Source organism: Ornithorhynchus anatinus, chromosome X5, assembly GCF_004115215.2.
Source record: "Ornithorhynchus anatinus isolate Pmale09 chromosome X5, mOrnAna1.pri.v4, whole genome shotgun sequence".
NCBI lineage: Eukaryota > Metazoa > Chordata > Mammalia > Monotremata > Ornithorhynchidae > Ornithorhynchus > Ornithorhynchus anatinus.
In genome coordinates, this window is record NC_041753.1 from 12,141,157 (window position 1) to 12,151,709 (window position 10,553).

Genomic DNA, 10,553 nt, shown 5'->3' on the forward strand with positions numbered 1-10,553 from the left:
GTTCTTCCCCTCGACTCTATTTATTGCCATTGTTCTCGTCTGTCTGTCTCCCCCGATTAGACCGTAAGCCCGTCAAACGGCAGGGACTGTCTCTATCTGTTGCTGACTTGTTCATTCCAAGCGCTTAGTACAGTGCTCTGCACATAGTAAGCGCTCAATAAATACTATTGAATGAATAATGAGTTGCCACAAGATGTGTTAGAACATTATTGAAATCAGTTGTTTAAAAATCTTGTGGATTTCAACTCACACAGTTTCAGAACCAAAACTCCTGTGACCAAACCCAACAGACGGTAGAAAAATTGCAAAATAACTGGAGATGTAAAACACTGCACAGTAATATAAAAGAATGTCAAAAACAGAGGAGCTAAAATCAGGAACACCTTATCTGTGTCTGTCACAAATCAACCTCCTTGGAAAATAAACAAGTTATTCAAAGAAATGAAATCCCCGATTCAATTTTTATTTCACCGATAAGTAATAATGAAATCTTCCTCTACGAATTCCAACAACTTTAGACGTTTTCTTATGAACTGAACAAAAAAAAAATGTGAAGACAGTGTTTTTATCTTGATGCTCCAATACCCAGACAAGGAGTTACTATTTGAATTTTTCTGGGGGAAGTAATCCAAGGGTCTGACAGTTTATTATCAGATGCATGTGAAGAATTAAAAAGGGGATTAGAAGGGAAGAAAATGTATTAACATTCCAAAACTAGCAATAATTTGTCCCAGCATCTTTGGAAATGAACTTTCAACCTCTGCCTATTTATTCTAAGGTTGAAAGGCCATTGTTTCTGCCAGTAAAGAAGGGAATTGAAAAAAAACAACCCAAAAGCCGTTTATGTAGGATTATTGAGAAACTGGTGGACTGTGTCTTTAAATCAACAAGAAGAATTGTACATGCAACATAAATTTTATCTCTGAATTTCTGAAAAATAAATTTTTCAAAACACAGATACTCATAAGGTGGCAAGTTGACTGGTTATTTCTGTTCCTCTCCTGATAGGCAGGGTAGGTATATCATTGGCCCCAACATACTTAATAAACAGGCTTTTAAATGTATCTCCATGCATCTTACAATTGTATTTATGTACCAGCATAGATTTTAGAGGAATTCCTTTTTTCATTTCATTTTTCATTATCTTTCCCATCTGTCAATTCTTGAGAATCCTCTTGAACACGTCCCTAAGGGTTCAACACATCCCTAGGGGTTCTGACACCCACTATGTGATGCATTCTCATTACAAAAGATTCCTGGAATTCTTCTACATGTGTCCTCTTTTCAAAATGCCAAGCCATATCTTTTTTAAAAAAAAATACATTTTTCTTAGGTCCAGGCAGTACAGAAGTCCTCTAGAAATGCATTTTCTATCTGCCCATCCCACCTCCTGTTTGTTCAAGTTAGAAGCATAATTGCCTGACTCCAAGGAAACAGAGAGCATTCCCTTTGCAGTGACATATTTGCAGGTATACTATCTCTAGCATTGACCAGCTATTATGGGTCAGATGGAGATGGGAGGGGGATTTAGCATTCATGGCTTTATCCAAGCATTTAGTACACTGAGCACATTAAGCAACCAATAAGTAATAAGTATTGATTGATCTGATTATTCATTTATTTTTCCCCTTGTGTTTATCATTTGTATCTATTTGTTCAACTCTTTTACTGATTTCCATTTGGCATTGTATATCTGTTTGTTTCCTCTATTCTACTTCCAGCTTTTTCCAGGGCACAGATCACATATTTTACTTTTGTAATATGATAATAATTGTGGCATTTGGTAAGTGCTTATAGGTGCCAAGCACTTTATTAAGCACTGGGGTAGATGCAGGATAGTCAGGTCCCACATGGGGCTGGTTCACAGTTTAAGTAGGAGGTAATGAATCCTTATTTTGCGGATGAGGAAACTAAGTCCTGGAGAAGTTAAGTGATTGGCCCAAGATCACGCAGCAACTATGTGGTAGAGATGGGATTAGAACCCAGGCCCTCTGACTCCCACGACTTTGCTCTTTCCACTCGGCCATGCTATTCTTTAAGGGCCTACTACAGTGTTCTGCACAGAATAGGTGCTCAGTGACTATGGTTGACAATGCTGCTGCTGCTAATGATGAAGAATTCTGCATAAACTGTGTTAAGAAAGGCCTCCAAAGGCAGCTGGACATTAAGCTCCTGAAGATCTAAGACATCCACAAGAAGCACCGCAACATCACATCAGCTCTGCCAGAACAAGAAAGTCAAACCCCATTGCCCAACGTACACAAGGAATGGGCATTTGTGAAGCTGTATCCCAGGAAGCTGTCAAGGAACTGGGACAGTCAAGAGAGGTCACCAAGATTGGTCTGCTGTAAATAACTAGGACATAAAAGGCCAGCCTACATGCTGTGAAGCACTGATTACTCCAGGAGCATCTTGCAGCACCCGAGAAGTCAGACAGGGGTGAGATTTTCAGAAACCTCAAATTAAAGAATATGTGTGACATGTTGCAGGATGCCAGAGCAGCAAAATCCAGGGCTATGTGGATCACTGCAAAACTAAAAACATCTACACATCACTGAAGACTTTGTATGACCCTATCTGTGCCATTAAGGGACTAGTGAAGAGTGAAAGTGTCTCCATTCTCATCACAGACCAGGGGCAAAAGCATTTCATTGCTCTCTTCAACACACCTTCTACTATTAAAGATGAGACTCTGTAAGACATGCAGAGTCTTCCAATATGGAAAGACATGGAACTTGTCCCCATTGGTTGAGAAAGTCACTGCAGCACTTGGAGCCATGAAAAATGGAAAAGCACCTGGACCCAATGACATGCCTGCTGAGATCTGGACCAGTGGAGAAATCTCCTGGGATGTCAAAGATGCCATCAGCATCACCAAGAAAATAGGCAAGATCAAATCGTGACCATTTTTGAGGCATCTTGTTACTCTCCACTGCCAGCAAGACCCCAGCTACAATACTTCTGAATTGGTTACTAAAGGAGATCCATTTACTAAACACTTGCGGAAATACAACATGGCTTTAAGTCACACTGTAGCCTGAGAATATGATCTTTACTTCACCTCAGACACAAAGTGCAGATAACAGCACCAAGACCTCTACACGGCTTCCATAGACTTTACAGAAGCACTGGATACCATCAGCAGAGCCAGGCTCTGGAAATTAATTAGCAAATTTGGCTGTCATAGAAAGTCCATCCAGATTCTGAGGTAGCTTCGTGATGGCGTGGCTAGCTGGGTCAGAGCTGAGAGTGTTCTGTTTGATCCGTTGTCAATGTCATAATCAATCAATCAGTGACATTTATTGAGCACTTATTGTTTGCAGAGCACCAGTTGTCTGCTGCGGGACTTTGGGCAAGTCCCTTCACTTCTCCATGCCTCAGTTGCCTCATCTGTAAAATGAGGATTGAGACTGTGAGCCCCACGTGGGAAAGGGACTATGTCCAACCCAATTTGCTTGTATCCACCCCAATGCTTAGTACAGTGCCTGGCACACAGTAAACGCTTAACAAATACCACAATTATTATCATTAGACACATTCCCTGCCCACAGCCATTGTACAGAAAAGCAGGGATGCGTAGGCATCTGCACACTGCTATTCTGAAATGACTGCCTCTAGGACTTTACATGATGCTCGAAGTCTGTTGAGTTGCAAGAGTTGCCCAGAGATATAAAAGCATGTTCTAACACCTGCATCAAGGTCTCTCATTGTCCAGCATATCTGCATGGGAAGCAGCACGGTGTAGTGGATAGAGCAGGGGCTTGGGAGTCAGAAGGTAATGGGTTCTAATCCTGGCTCTGCCACTTGTCTGCAGTATGACCTTAGGCAAGTCACTTCTCTTCTCTGTGCCTCAGTTACCTCATCTGTAACATGGGGAATAGGACTGTGAGCCCTATGAGGGACAGGGACTGTATCCAACCCGATTTGTTTGTATTCACCCCCAGTGTTTGGTACAGTGCCTGGCACATAGTAAGAGCTTAATTATTATTGTTATTAATTTATTATTATTATTATTATTATTATTATTTTGCCTGAAAATTTCAAAATACTTTTCCAATGTTATCTAATTATTCCTGAGGATTACTGACTCGGTTCCAGTGTCAAATGGACATTGCACTCTGATAATTGGAGGACTCTTAAATAAATACTATTGAATGAATAAAGCATCCACATCCAGGGAATTTGCCATCTATGTCCATAAGCCCAGGGAGTTTGAATGAAAAAAGAAATGTCAAGCCATAACGTGATTCCACTTATGCAGTGTTGATATGGTCAGGGTGATATCCTGGAAAGAAGTAGCAAAGTAGTTTTTCCCAGCATTCAGTACAGTCTTTTGCACACAGGATGCATTTAATAATACTATTTCTAACTAAGATGGAAAAAAAAAGATGATTACTTAGTAGACTTGGTTTTTGTTGTTGCTTTTTTAAACCAGCTTTGCCCTTGACACGCTATTACAATTTGCATAAATGAGCTTAATAACACTTCCCTGAATTTATTTCATTGGGTGATTGTGAGGTTTAATGAGTTTCTATCAATCTTGTGGGTTTGGGTTTTTGTTTTTTCAGGAAATTCTTACATAAATATTGCATCTGGAACCTTTACTCACTTACATGGGGGAAGTAAGCACTGGTATGATAACATGGGAATAAATCTGATCCCTTTTAAAGCTACATCAACTTTCTTGATATTTGGATATCATCTAGCACAGTGAAGCAAACAAACACTAAATAGCACTCCAGAGGATTAACTCACCACTAAATAACACTCCAGAAGAATATTGCTCTTTTTTAATATATCTGAATGACCATTTTGTTCTCAACTTCTCTCCCTGAGAGTTCCATCTTCCAACTAGCGTTTTCACCTGTCTCCTTTCCTGCAACCATCTGCTCTCACTGAACTCATCAAAAAGTACTCACTAGGGGGTTGTTGGTGTAAAGTGCCTTCTTTCAGCCTGGGCAGCAAGCAAAGGGAGGAGGGAAAAAGTGACAACTAGGGTCAGGGTCAGAAGATCCATCAATCAGTCATATTTATTGAGCACTTGTGCAGAGCACTGTACTAAGCAGTTGGGAGAATATAATATAACTGAGTTGGTAGACATGTTCCCTGTCCACAAGGAGCTTACAGTCTAGAGCTCATCCCAAAGTCCAGAAGTGCTGGATCATGTCCACTGGCCATGGCTGCCTTCTCACTCCTTCACACACAGAGTGCAGGTTCAGGGAAGATATGGCAGAAGGACTGGGAGAGTTGAGAGGAGAATTGAATTGAATTGGGTTCTAATCCCGGCTTTGCCAATGTCTGCTGGGTGACCCTGGGCACTTAACTCCTCTGTGCCTCAGTTCCCTTATCTGCAAACATGGGGGGTTCAATATCTGTTCTCCTTCCAACTTAGTCTGGGAGCCCCATATGGGACCGGATTATCTTGTCTCGACCCTAGTGCTTTGTACAGGGTTTGCTTGACACGTAGTAAGCACTTAATAAATACCACAATTATTATTATCTGTGGTGACCTCTGAGAGGAAAGGATCTGGCTAACCTCAAACTAAATATGGTACATAAAGCAATTTGACCAACAAATACATTTATTATTTATATTTTTAGAATATTTTAGGGTACAAATACCAAAAATTACAGATATTTAAAATGCATCCAGAGTGTCAAGATGGTGAGTCAATGAAGGCATCTTGGAACCAGGATGAAAAAATGTTGCTCCACCTCTCCCTCCCTCAGGTACAAATTAAACTTCCTTCCAGACCTTCCGATGCTCATGTTGTTGGTGTTTTGTTTTTTTAATATTGAACAAGGATTGTTAACTTTCTGATGTAAATGATTAGGTCTCCTAGTTCTACTATACTGTCCCAAGCATGTAATAGAGTCACTGTCCAGAGCAAGGGCTCAATAAAGATTTGTGATAATGATGATGAAGAAAAGGAAGAAGAACAGGGATGGTAACTGTCAAGGCCAAATGAAGACTCCAGTGCCATGCTGCTTCTGGAACGCTAGCTTCGGAAACAGCATGGCTACCAGGAAGAGAAGGAAGTACATAGAGTACCAGTGCAAGAGGGGTGGAGATACTGGCGCAACTGAAAAAGGTGAGGATTCCTCAGAGGAAGTGAGGAGAGAAAAAAGGAGAAAATGGACAACAAAAGAAAGAGGGACAAAGAAGGAAGGAGAGAAAGTGTGTATGTGAGAAGCAGCATGGCTCAGTGGAAAGAGCCTGGGCTAGGGAGTCAGAGGTTGTGGGTTCTAATCCCGCCTCCGCCTCTTGTCAGCTGTGTGACTTTGGGCAAGTCACTTAACTTCTCTGTGCCTCAGTTACCTCATCTGTAAAATGGGGATTAAGACTGTGAACCCCACGTGGGACATCCTGATTACCCTGTATATTCCCAGTGCTTAGAACAGTGCTTGGCACATAGTAAGCGCTTAACAAATACCATAACAACAATAATAATAATAATAATAATGATAATAATAATAATATGTGTTTGTGCCTGTCTGAATGCCTGTCAGAATTTCTGTATGTCTTTTTTGTGTTTGAATGTATCTGTGTGTTTGTCAGAATGTGTGAATGTGTTTGAGGGCCTCTGTATATGTGTATGTCTGAATCTGTTTTCTGGAGCCTGGTTGTGTAAATATTTAGATTCTTATCGGAGGCAGAACTAAGGATACTGAAGCAGGAGTAAGAAACTTATCCCTGTAACCCTCTCCTTTCTGGGAAGTATATATCCCAAAATCCTATTGGAAATTGGCACTTTCTGGGAGGAGGTGCTTACTCGATCAGAAACTGGGAGTAGCTCAGCCTATCAGCAAGCCAATCAAAGCTTTTAAATCCAAAGGAGGAGCTCTTCCTTTCTCTCTTTCACCATCTCTCCTCCCTCTCACTTCCTTTCCTTGTCTTTCCCTTGCCTTTCATTCCTCTCTCACCTTTTCATGGGCCCAAGAGAGTTGGCATAATTATTTGAGAAAAAGAAATAGGATATCCTTCTCTTCCCTTTCGCTCATCTTATTGCTATTAAATCTAAATTCCTGTGAATGACTTGAGCAACAGTGTTTTTCTCCATTGTTACAAAATCTAAATTTCTGTGAATTATTTGAGAAACAGTCAATTTCTCTATAGTATCTCCGCCATCAATCCTTCAATGATCTTAAGCACTTACTATGTGCAGAGCACTGTACTAACTGCTTAGGAGTTGGTAATAATAATAATAATAATGGTATTTGTTAAGCGTTTACTATATGCCAAGCACTGTTCTAAGCGCTGGGGTACACACAAGGTAATCAGGTTGTCCCACATTAAGCTCACAGTTACGGAGCAAGGACTAGAACCCACGACCTCTGACTCCCATGCCCGTGCTCTTTCCACTGAGCCATGCTGCATGGTCATCAGATTGTCCCATGTGGGGCTCACAGTCTTCATCCCATTTGACAGGTGATGTAACTGAGGCACAGAGAAGCTAAGTGACTTGCCCAAAGTCACACAGCGGACAGGTGGCAGAGCCGGGATTAGAACACGATCCCTACCTTCAAGGAGCTTAGAGTCTAGCTGGGGAAACAGACGTTAAAATAAATTACAGATCGGGGAAGTAGCCGAGCATAAGGATATGTACAGAAGTGCTATGTGGCTGAGGGGAAGGTGAATATCAAGTACTTTGGGAGTTCAGACAAGCATTCATTTAATAGTATTTATTGAGCACTTACTATGTGCAGAGCACACTACTAAGTGCTTGGAATGTACAATTCGGCAAGCAATGTAGCCTAGGGGAAAGAGCACGGATCTGGGAGTCAGAGGATCTGGGTTCTAATCCCATCTCTGCCACTTGCTTGCTGTGTGATCCTGAGCAACTCTCTTAATTTTTCTGGGCCTCTGTTTCTTCAACTATAAAATGGGAAGGTGGGCATTAGTTTTGGTGATTACAAGTTGATGCTTGGCACATTTGCTGAGCAGGTATAGATCATTGCTATTTAGCTTTCTAATCCCAAAAAGCCCAATTCCCTTTACTTTTTCCATTTTACAGCATCACTACTTATCCATGCATTGAAATCTCCCATGATGATCAGCTTGTCAAATTTTGGACTGATAGGATGAGTCTATCCAGATATTTTTTTCCTCCTCTTTATTGCTATTTGTCATTGCTTAGGCATATATGCTAGGGATGGTAGCAAAGAAGTCCTTCATCAGGTAGAATCTTATTTCCCTCCGTGCCACAACATTGACCTCATTGCTGGCCAGCTCACAAGCACGAGACATTAATGTTATCCCTCTTTGGGGAAGATTATTGTTACCATCATATAAGGGAGTCCCTGATGTTTTACGATGGCATGGCTATTTTCTTCCTATTTAGTTTTCTATTTGTTATTATACTGCAAAATTAAATTTACTAAGTGTGGTTCGCCAGAGTGCCACTTTTCAGTTTGATATGACTGTCAGTGTTCAGGGCATTTAGGTTGAGGAAGACATTCTAAAACAGGGCCATTCAAACACCAGGATGTCACTGAATGCAACTCCTGCCTTGTCTACCGTCAAACGCCCAATATCCTGGGCTGCCTAGTTACATAGAACTTTTGCTTAGGGTAGTGAAAAGGGTAGTACAGTGCTTTGCACACAGTAGGTGCTCAATAATAGTAATGATGATGGCATTTGTGCCAAGCACTGTTCTGAGTGCTCGGGTAGATACAAGGTAGCCAGGTTGTCCCACGTGGGGCTCACAGTCTTAATCCCCATTTAACACATGAGGTAATGGAGGCCCAGAGAAGTGAAGTGACTTGCCCAAGGTCACACAGCAAACAAATGGCAGAGCCAGGATAAGAACCCTTAACCTTCTGACTCCCAGTCCTGAGCTCTATCCACTACACCATGCCATGTCCCAATAAATAAATATGCTCAATAAATATATAATTAATAAATAAATATGCTCAGTAAATACGATTGATTGATTATCCCACCATCATGTGCTTGAGTTATTTCTTAGTTGTGGTGATTTTTTGTGCTGAATCATGTCAGTCAGTTGTACTTATTGAGCATTTACTGTGTGCAGAGCACCATACTAAGTGCTTGGGAGAGGAGAATATAGCAATATAACAGCCATATTCCCTGCCCACAACCAGCTTACAGTCTAGAAGGGGAGACAGACATTAAAATCAATCAATTAATAAATCATGAATACATATGTTTCTGCCTAATACCCAGTGACCAGTAGCACAGGGACTGTGTTTGACCTGATCTTGTATCTATTCCAGTACTTAGAACAGTGCTTGGAATGTAATAAGAGCATAAAAAGTACCACTATTATTATCAGTTATTATTACTATTATTATTAATAATTTTCATCATCATCATCATCCATGGATCATGGATCCACATAGCCTGAGGATTCCATGCCAGGGGGGCTCCAGGATCCATGGGGAGCCAGACACCAGCCCTCTAGCTCTCAGTAATTTCTGCTACATCAGCAGTACACTAGTCAAGGATACACAGAGAGGTAAGGAGACAGAAAACAAAATCCAAAAGGCCAGCATGGCATGTGGAAGACTGCAGAACAGGCTGTGACAACAACTGGGTAACAAGCTCCATAGCAAGCTGAAGCCTGTTATGGTGTCCAATTTTTTTTATGGTATTTGTTAAGCACTCACTATGTGCTGGGCACTGTACTAAGCACTGGGATAGATACAAGTTAATCAGGTTGGACACAGTCCATGTTCCACTTGGGGCTCACAGTGTTAATCCCCATTTTACAGATGAGGTAACTGAGGCACAGAGAAATTAGCGACTTGCCCAAGGTCACACAGCAGACATGTGGTAGATCAGGATTAGAACTCAGGCCCTCCAGCTGATGCTTTTCCCACTAGGCCATGCTGCTTTTCTACAATCAGCTCTAAATTGTGAGACCTAGACTTACTAAAGAAGATTAATTCAGCCCCTGAAACAATTTCATTCACATCACCTACAAACCATATTCAACATAATGAGAAGGAGCACAGGCCTGGGAATCAGAGGACCTGGGTTCTCATCCTGACTCCATCATTTCTCTGTGCCTCAGTTTCCTCACCTTGAAAATGGGGAATCGATAACTGTTCTCCCACCTACTTAGTCTGTGAGCCCTGTTTGGGTTAGGGACTGAGTCTGATATGAATGTATTGTATCTACTTCAGCGCTTAGTAGTGTTTGACACACATAGTAAGCTCTTAACAAATATCATTATTATGGCGGGATAAGATTACCAAGAATGAGGTCCTGGGAAGCTGTGAGTTCACCAGCAACACACTTCACAGTGGGACATGAGCAGAATGGGGGGGCCCCACAGTACTTATGTATATAACTGTAATTTATTTATTTATACTAATGTCTGTCTCCCCATCTAGTCTGTAAACTCATTGCTCATTCATTCAATCGTATTTATTGAGAGCTTACTGTGTGCAGAAGACTGTACTAAGTGCTTGGAGAGTACAATTTGGCAACAGATAGAGCCAATCCCTACCCAACAACGGGCTCAGGGAATGTGTCTACCAACTCTGTTGTATTGTTATATTGTACTCTCTCAAGTGCTCAGTACAGT